Genomic DNA, 10,012 nt, shown 5'->3' with positions numbered 1-10,012 from the left:
GATCTAAGGAGTAAACTCTAGTTTATGCATTTTGGACCAGGTACTTGTCTCAGGACCAGTGAATACTGATGCAATTTTAGGAGGAATGAACAATGCTTTGATACCTTTGGTGGACTACTAAAGGGCATTGAGGCATAGTTCGTATTGACTACAGATATAGATGTTCATATGTGTGCACATATATATTAAGTGTATGTGCTGCATGTGTGTATGTGTGTGTACATACATATATCCAGCTATGTTATTATTACCAGAATGTTATTATTAGTGGTCCTATGAAAGACAAAAATGTTCCTGGTTTTCTCTTAAACGAGGTGTCCCAGAATTAACAACTATAACCACATTGTATCCCTTGTGTATCTGGCAGAATGATGACCATGCAGTAGACACTTGCAATTATTTACTGATGGATTAAATAATTTGCTGATTAATTAATTAAAGAAATGAGAGCCTTGTCCAGGTTCATATGGCAGTATCACCTAAGCTTAGCAATTTCTTTGATCATTTTATTTCCTCACATAGATCCAACTTCATTGTGCACTTTACAAAAAACTGTTCTCCTTCTAATTTATCGAAATAATAATTGAAGTGATTAATATCCATTAATGTGGATTACTAGGGCAGATCTAAATTAAACCGTAAGAGTTTAATTTGAAATGCATTCACAGTGATTTCCCCTAGTTTTGAAGTGTTTGCAATTCCCTACCAGACCCTCCTTTTTGGATAAATGCCCAAAATACTATCTTTTGGGTTCATTTAAGTAAGTGATGGCAAATGACTATTTCATTGGCATATGTTGTAAAAACATCTTTCCTGCTGTTCCTGGGCTTAATTTTCCCAACACATACCTCAGCATTCTATTTGTATAATGCTTCATGGAACACAGGGTAAAGTAGCTAGTCCTGTTTAAATACTATGGCACAATCTTCTTTGAACTCCTAAGGCATAATGATGTATCATACTACTTTTCATGAAATCTGTGCATTTAAATTATTGAAAATAAGATGGTTTTGGGGAATGGAGCGGTAGTTGGGCTGCTGTCGAATCCTTTGCTGACTTGGGTCCCCATCGGGCTTCCTAGCAGTGGACTAGCAGATAAGTCAAAGACATCTGAATATATTCGGGTAACTGAAGACAAATACCAGCAGAAGATGATGGGGAGGTACTACTGTTCCTGGTCACAGCCCAGTTTCCAGGGGCATGTGGGCCGTGCTACAGGAATTCAGTGTCTCAATGTATGAGAGATATCTGACTGGAAGAAGGAATCCTGCAAGCCCCTGATGCTGACTGGGGAAATTTGGTATATGTTGTTAATTAGCCCAAGGATAACAAAAGAAAAATAAATGAGATAGATACTTCATCATAAGTGAAAGTGAAAAGAGTAGCCCAGAAAACATTCAACTTAATAATGTTGGGTCTCCTGTGGGAAACAACTGAACAGAATCTGAAACAATATTTTAGTACATTTGGGAAAGTGCTTATGGTGCAGGTCAAGAAAGATATTAAAACTCGTCACTCAAAAGGATTTGGCTTTGTTCATTTTACGGAATATGAAATCCAGGTGAAAGTAATGTCATAACAACATATGAGAGATGGATGATGATGAGATTGTAAATTTCCTAATTCTAAGCAAAGTCCAGATGAACCCTTGAGAAGCAGAAAGGTGTTTGTGGGTGCATGTGAGGACATGACTGCTGACAAACTGTGGCAGTTCCTCTGCTGGTACAGAGAAGAGGTGGATGTCTTTATTCGCAAGCCGTTCAGAGCCTTCACCTTTGTCATGTTTGCAGGTGATCAGGTTGCCCAATCTCTTTCTGGAGAGGACTTGATCACTAAAGTAATCAATGTGCATATATCCAGTGCTGCACCTAAGCACAATAGCGATAGAAAGAAGTGGAAGATTTAGTGGTAATCCAGGTGACTTTGGCAATAAGGATGGATTTAGAAACTGGAGAGGGGTTGGCGCTAGCCTGGGAAACAATCGAGATAGCAATATGAATGAAGGGATGAACTTTGGTGCATTCAGCATTAATCTGGCCATGATGGCTGCAATCCAGGCAGCACTGCAGAGCAGTTAGGGCATGATGAGCATGGTAGCCACACAGCAGAACCAGTCAGGCCCATCAGGAAATAACCAAAGCCAAGGCAACATGTAGAGGGAGCCAAATCAGGCCTTTGGGTCTGGAAACAACTCTTACAGTGGTTCCAATTCCGGGGCAGCAATTGGTTGGGGATCAGTGTCAAATGCAGGGTCAGGCAGCGGTTCTAATGAGGCTTTGGATCCAGCATGGATTCTAAGTCTTCCAGCTGGGGAATGTAGACAGTGAGTTATGGTTAGAGAGTATAGAGTGGTGGGAATTCCAATTTTTCTAAACTCATGGTAAGTATGTTGTAAAATACATATGTACTAAGAATTTTCAGAATTGGTTTCTTCAGTGTGGAGTATATTCAGCAGTAATTTTGAAAGTTTAAAAAGAGGAAGAGCTAAAAGAATTTCATAAGTTTTGTTGTCTGAAGGGATTGAAATATTGAGTGGTGTAAAGTGAACTACTGTTTGCCCATGTGGTAAACCAACACTCTACAATTGATATCAAAAGATTTCTCCTGTAATATTTATCCCTGGACTTGTTAAGTGAATTCTTTGCATGTTCAAAATGGAAACCATTGATTAGAACTATATTATTTTCTTCTTATTTTAATTTGAACCCCACCATATAGATTTCTTTTCCTTGAGAAAATCTTTTGAGAGATCATGGTGTCACAGTGTTTGTTTCTTTTGTTTTTTAACACTCGTCTCCCTTCATATACAAAGGTGTAATATGAAGCCTTCATTTAATCTCTGCTGTTCATCTCATTTCAAATGTTTATGGAAGAAGCACTTCATTGAAAGTAGTGCTGTAAATATTCTGCCATAGGAATTTTTCTGTCTACATGCTTTCTCATTCAAGAACTCACCAACACGCATCCCAAGCTGTGTCTTTGACGGTAGCAATAGAAAGAAGTGGAAGATTTGGTGGTAATCCAGGTGACTTTAGCAATAAGGATGGATTTAGAAACTAGAGAGGGGTTGGCGCTAGCTTGGGAAACCCCTGCAATCCAGTCCCATTTTTATCCACTACTCTTTATTTCATGGAGTTGTATCAACACTATGAACATAAGGCTGTGATATAGAATCAGAAGGCTGTTTGAACTTTTGAACCTTGTGTGAGATTGATGGTGGTGCTGAGGCTGAGGCATGAAAGGCTAGTACTAGTGAGAAAAGGAGAGAACACATGTAGAGATTTGGTGGTGCATAATGGATATTTTTTTAAGTTGGTGAGATGTGTCTCTCCATCCTGTGGCTTCGGTGAGAGAGTGTGCAGAGAGCTATGATAGCAAATAATGTATGAATGTTTCTTGCATTCAAAGGACATCCACATCTGTTGGAAAACTTTGAGCTTTGTTCTTAGAAAACCCACGTTAGTTGAATGTGTTAAATGATATGATACTTGTATTCTCCCCGCTCCTCTGTCAACTGCTATGAATATTGTATGGTGTGTGTTCTCTTCTGTTATTGATATGTAAGTTTGGCAATGTGAACTAGAGCTGGTGGGCTGAGAACATGGCCTGAGTTTGTGGTGTGCTTTGGAGTACTTGGAAGCAGAGTTTACCAGTGGACAAAAAAAGGTGGAAGTTCTAATGTCTGTTAGCTACCCCCTCAGGATGCTGTTTGCTGCAGTCCTGTGTCCTGTGCTTGGATGCTTTTTATAAGAGTTGTCAAATTTGGAAATTCTTAAATAAAACTGATTGAAATAAAAAAAAGATGGTTGTTAATTTCAATAAGGTGGACACTATCCTTGTTAACAGCTAGAGAGACAGAGGCTAGAGAAAAGAGTTTTAATATGTTCAGGGAGAGGACTATCAGAAATCAAGTCAATCACTCCCATGCCCATGTACTACATAAGAGCCTAAACTGTCTTTCTTTAGGTATTTTAATTAAGGCATTTAGAAAAAATTCCCCATGAAAAGTAAAATAGAACTATTTGTGTTGGGGTGGTTGGATTTTTGTCCAATATTTTATTTCTCAATTTTATTGTGATATCTAATATAGAGTCTAATAGATGGCATACTTTAAAAATAGCTGTATGTCTAAAGGGCTTAAAAACTTTTTAAAAAGTTGTACAAGTACTTTCTAATAGTTTCGAGCAATGGATAGTTAAGCTGCTTACAAATATAAACTTTTTAACTTACTGAAGCTTTAAAAATTAGCCATAAACATTTGTGAGGTTCAACCTCATTCAGGCATAAGGTTGTGCACATTAGTCTCCAAACAAAGTAGTTTTTTTTTTTTTTTTTTTGAGTTGGAGTCTCACTCTATTGCACAGGCTGGAGTGCAGTGGCTGTTCCCGGCCACCGCAGCCTCGACCTGCTGGGCTCTGGCGATCCTTCCACCTCAGCCTTCCAAGTAACTGGAACTAACAGTTGCGCACTACCACACCTGGCTAATTTTTGATTTATTGTAGAGATGAGGTCTCGCCAAGTTGCCCAGGCGGGTCTCAAACCCGCAGGCTCAGGCAATCCACTCACCTCAGCCTCGCAAGGCACGGGATTACAGGCTGAGTCACCCAGCCCGGCTACAAAGTAGTTTTTACTAGGATGGGTGCTACGATCTTGCAACTTGCTGAAGTTGGATATATGTAAGTATACACAAATGTACACATGTGGCATATATATTTAATACCTATGTGCACACATAAGAATATCTATATCTGTAGTCAGTACAAACTATGTCTCAGAGCCCTTTGGTACTCCACCAAAGGTATCGTGGCATTGTCCATTTCTCCTAAAATTGTGAAACACTAGCAGTTGGCCATTAAATGTGGAAAACTAAGTGGGAAAGTTGAAATGGAGACTGCTAGTCACTGTAGGATTTCCTGAAAGGAATGATAATAAAGTGAGGGTAACACTACTCAAAGAATCTATTTCTTAATGTGAGGATATTGGAATTTTATCAAGACTAGCATGCTGTTTTATTTTATCAACTTTATAAATATACCTAAAAATTTTAAAGTCTTATTTTCTGTTATCTCTCTGATAGTGACTGGTGTTATACCACAGCCACATATAATTGGCATTGTCATATAATATTAGAATTATTTATAGGGTAGTAATTACTTTGTTCCAAACAATTATCAGTGAAATTTTTGGAATCTAGCTAGATATTTCTACATTTTTCTAATTACCATTAGTCTCTAAAATATGTAAGCCTAAAAAAATTATGGTTACTTGCTTTATTTGTCCTTAGATTAAATAATTATGACATAATGGAGAAAAGTTTACCCTTTGGTTTGGATTAAACCATATTTCATTTTTTAATTCAGTATTTTTTCATCAATATTCCTTTCCAAAAATTGAGTGTGATTGTTTTTTGTGCTTATTTTAGTGAAATGCAAATTAGAAGTGTTATAGCTAATCAATGCCACCAAATAGTTCTTTTAAATAACCAGGACATGAACTCTTTAACAAGATGCAGTCAGTTCTATTTATAGTTCCCCTAAGCTATGAACTATTTGTACACCCATGTTTCTGCATAATGACTTTTCAATGTGGTTTCAGTAATCATTCCAGAAGGCACAATCTCAAAATATCTATATGCATAAAGAATATATTTAAAATAAAGGCTAAATTGGCTGGCCATGCATTAAACCATTTGCCTGTGAAATCATTTTGTGAAATATCTCCAAACAGGAGATGTTCCAGCTGAGTGTAGGACACAGCAAACATTTTTTTTTTTTTTCCTTACCATATTATATCACCATAACTTCTTTTGGAAACTCTAAGTGTCCTCTTAAACACTTCTTCCTTCTTTCTCTAAGATAGCAAGTCATTTTGAGAATTTGGACTTTATTTAGCCCACACAGGATTAGTCGAAGAGATAGACTCTCGCAAACTACTTGCCTTTAAATACTTAATAGCTGAAATGAGAGGCACTGGTGATTTTGTGAAGAAAGTGTTAGCACCAGACCCTCCCTCAATTTAAGAGACGAGTAGTGCAAAGATGGAATAATGTGGGCTTCCTTGGAAGAACACTTACTTGTCTTGTATGTTTCTGAATGAAAAGCTGTTCTCTTTTTTTTTTTAAGACTTTGGAAAGAAAGCCATTTAAAAGAGGCTTATTTTTAGTTTTAAAACAAAAATAATTCATTCTTTTAAGCGTTTCTTTAATCAAGAACATGTATGAAATTTTTTCACAAAATGAATAATGCTTTTATAATTAACCTGGTCTTTTACAAAGAAATATCAAAATAAGACCACTGTGTTACTAACTGCTATCCTTCTATCCTTATGAGTTTAAAGAGAAACACCAGATTTGGATTTAACGATTTTGAATCTCTAGAGTAATGGAGGTATTCTTGCATTATGTCCTTAATTTTAAAACTTACTCTTTTCCTCCACCCAAATAACATCACTTTCTCAAATTATTACAATCAGATTGGCTAAAAAATTCACTGGTTATTGTATTACTTTTTACTAAATTTTAGGGCAAACGTTTTCCCTGACATTTATCTCTAGCCAATGTTTACCGATAGAAAAGGTAACTAGTAAATTAACTACAATTGTTCCTCAAAGTAATTCTCACTTACTGACTTCGGCTGTTAATATGCCTTTAGAAAATAAAAATGTAATTCTACCTACTTGGCTTTTTTTTGAGATTTTTTTTAAGACCATAGACTGAGGATCCAAGACATTGCATAACAAGGAGCTTTGTTTAAGTACAGGATATATGTATTTGGGAATTTTTCTTGCTGCCATGTAATAATTTTTTTATGTGTCTGTTCCTATCTCTGTTATCTCTATAGACATACATACTTTTAAGTGATATATGGGAATAAAAATATTAAGGGTGTTGAAAAATATAATTTATTTTGTGGCATATTTGCAGCCTCTAAAGGAATATAATTGCATACTACCTGTTTTAAATAAAAAGTAAGCTACATTCTCCACCATCCAATAAGTACACCTATTTTACTTATATAAGCACATGACATCATCGTTTAAACCAAACCGATTTCTAAGCACCACAGCTGTTACTAGTTATTTAGAAGTCTAATTTGAGCAGAATGTGTCACGCCAACTTTGCACACACGCGCTCACACAGGCAGTATTCACATTAAAACTTTCACCTCTATTAAATAGCAACAGTTCTTCAAAAATTCCAACACTCCACTCTTAACAACTAAATAAAATATGTGTCTTTGAGGAGTAATGTGCCTATTTTATTTTTATTCCTTGAGGCAAATCTTGTATTGAGTGGTGCAGTTTTGTTATCCTGCTGTCACTTTAATAAGTTCTCAAAGATGCATGTGACACTGGGTGGGTTTCGCTTTCCAGCCTCATTGTTCTACTCTTCCTGAATTAAGGGTACATCTCTGTGACTTTGTTTTCAGTGGAGGTCACATAGATACAGCCATCCATATTGAAATAGCATGATCTCATGCAAATAGAAGCCTTAATAGCCTCTAGAGGGGTTTGCTCCTTAGGGAGATGAGATTCAAAATGGCACAAGCCGTCTGTTGTGGTGGGATTTCTAAGTTTCCTTGTGCAGCACCTATCTCTCTCTTTAGTTGTATAAAGTGGCAGATTTATAATCTATTCTTAAATTTCAAGTTGGCTGACTCAAAAATATAGATCCACAAACCTTTGTAATGAGTATATTGAATTACCAGAGCAACCAAAAAAATCAAATTTGCAATATTGAGTCCTCAGTTAACTTAGTGTCTCCTGAGGAAGCTCCGTATTGCTTGACCATGAAGTACTTTATGAGATATGGAAGATGTGGGTAGGCCCAGACAGGTGACTGTCCCACAAACTGCTTATTTGTGCACACCCTTAAATATTGATTTCAAAAGGTTTTTTGCTAAGCTAAAGTTAATATGGAAAGCAATTTTTAGAAAGAAGAATGTTGTTTGGGTTGAACCTGGATATTTCCCAGAAATTCAGAGGACAGAATTGATGAAAGAAGATGTTTAAATACTCAAATCCAGAGAGTACACTATTACCCTTTGCCAAAGTAAAAAAAAAAACTTGTAAACTCCTGTTTTCACTAATAGACTGTAAGGTTAATGAAAGCACGTGCCAGTATCATTCATTCTATAGCCCTACACTCTAGCAGGGTACCTGGCACACACTAAGTGCTTAGTCAATATGTGTGGAAGAAAGAAAGGAAGGAAGGACAGGAAGAAGGATGGAAGGAAGGAAGGAAGGAAGGAAAGGAAGGAAGGAAGGAAGGAAGGATGGAAGGAAGGAAGGGGAAGAAGGAAGGAAAAAAGAAAACTTACAAGGAAAAGCGAGAAGCTCCAAGCTCTAAAAATCTTATAGATTATCAACTCACTAACTCTAAACTGAAACACTAAAATAATGGTATAAAAACAAGATCTACTAATTGTGGAAAATGTTTTAAAAACTAAATATTAACACTATATAAAGTTATACTATGTTCCAGACAGAATCGGCCTCCAGATTTGACATTCCTATTTTGAGTCTAGAGTGGAGCTAGTTCTTTGAGTAACTTATAACCAGCAAATATGAGTAGATCATATCTATGAAAACTGGGGATGAATTAGTCCATGGGCAAAAAAGTGGGATTTTTCCAGTTTTAAGAATTTTTATGCTATGATGAAAGGTCCACTAGTCACCAGTAACTCCTCACCTTTGCTCAAGAATGAACTTCAAACTATGTCAAGTTTGAAGAATGTTTTTGTTATATTCTAATTAATTTGTAGTAATAAGATGTGCAGGATTATGACAAAGTATGTTAAGTCAGATCATATGAACAATGGTATGAATTTCTGGGCAAGGGCAACGTTTCCCTATGACACGTTTCTTAACAGCCCTGTTCTATATCTCTAGATTACCATGAGACCTAGAAATCACAGGCTATATAAGCAGTATGGGATATAAAATATAGGGTTGTTGTAAGTAATCATGGAAAGATAGAGGCAGATATGCTGGTGCTTCACCTGGTGGCGCCTCAGTGAGTTTTCTACATTCTATCATTTTTCTCTGGTTTAAGTTAGGTGCCTTCAAGCCCCACATCGTGTTACTTCATTTCTCTGGACAAAAATAATACAATGTAAATCTTGAAAGAATGAGAGAAAAAAGTAGGAAGTAGTGGCAGAGTCTAGAATTCGAACCTCCAGACTCCCAGTAATCTTGGACGTAGTGACACTATTTCTTATCTCTGTCATCTTTTATGTTAATTTTTTCTTCTGTGAAATAACATACATGACCTATTTCCACCCAGGGTCACTTTATGCTTCCAAGAACTATGATGAAAGATAAAATTGACTGATGAGTTCTATAGAAACATAAGATTTTCCTCTTGATATCAACTGGAGAGTGATTAAACCATGATTCCTGGAGGTACCATTGCATAGGGGCTGTTTAATGGAAACACACAGGCATTGCTTAAATGAAGAACCTTCATTCATTATTTGAATTCCATTCATGAAGACTGTCTTGACTAAAGGCAGGCGAACACTATCTGATTATTTGCTTCAGTTTCTCTCTAGGTATGCTGTCTACCAAAATCTATCCCCACCCCCTTTTAAACATAATTGACTGGACACATGACTTCCCTACCATTGACGATATTTCCTGGCCTTTAAAGGCTGTAACTATGTGGGCCTGTGGGACTCAGTTCTTGCCAAATGGAATATGAACTAAACTAATGCATACAGCTACCATGTCACTTAAGGGGAAATTGCTGCACCCCATTTCATTTTCTACTTCCATCCCATGATCCAACTTAAGCAGATGACAAGAATGCCCCAGAAGATTTGGGAGTAACAAAATGGAAGTAAATAGAGTCCTGGATGACCTGCAACAGAGCGGTGCTATTAGCCAGTACTTCCCATCTACTTCTAGATGGATACTTGAGAAAGAACTAAAACTCTTTCTTTCTCAGTTCACTATTTGGGATCTGTTTGTTACAGAGGCTTAGCCTGTAACCTGCCTGAAGACATATGCCTCA

The 10,012-nt window shown here is 36.8% G+C and overlaps 1 pseudogene; it reads left to right on the top strand.

Moving 5' to 3' along the window:
• The first annotated feature begins 1,004 nt into the window (after window positions 1-1,004).
• LOC103268433 lies at window positions 1,005-2,320 on the top strand (annotated as a pseudogene).
• The last annotated feature ends 7,692 nt before the right edge of the window (window positions 2,321-10,012 follow it).

The sequence above is a fragment of the Carlito syrichta genome, unplaced genomic scaffold (genome assembly GCF_000164805.1).
Source record: "Carlito syrichta isolate Samal-C Ts95f unplaced genomic scaffold, Tarsius_syrichta-2.0.1 Scaffold308834, whole genome shotgun sequence".
Lineage (NCBI taxonomy): Eukaryota > Metazoa > Chordata > Mammalia > Primates > Tarsiidae > Carlito > Carlito syrichta.
Note: the sequence above shows the minus strand (reverse complement) of the source record. Positions and strands in the feature narration are given on the sequence as shown.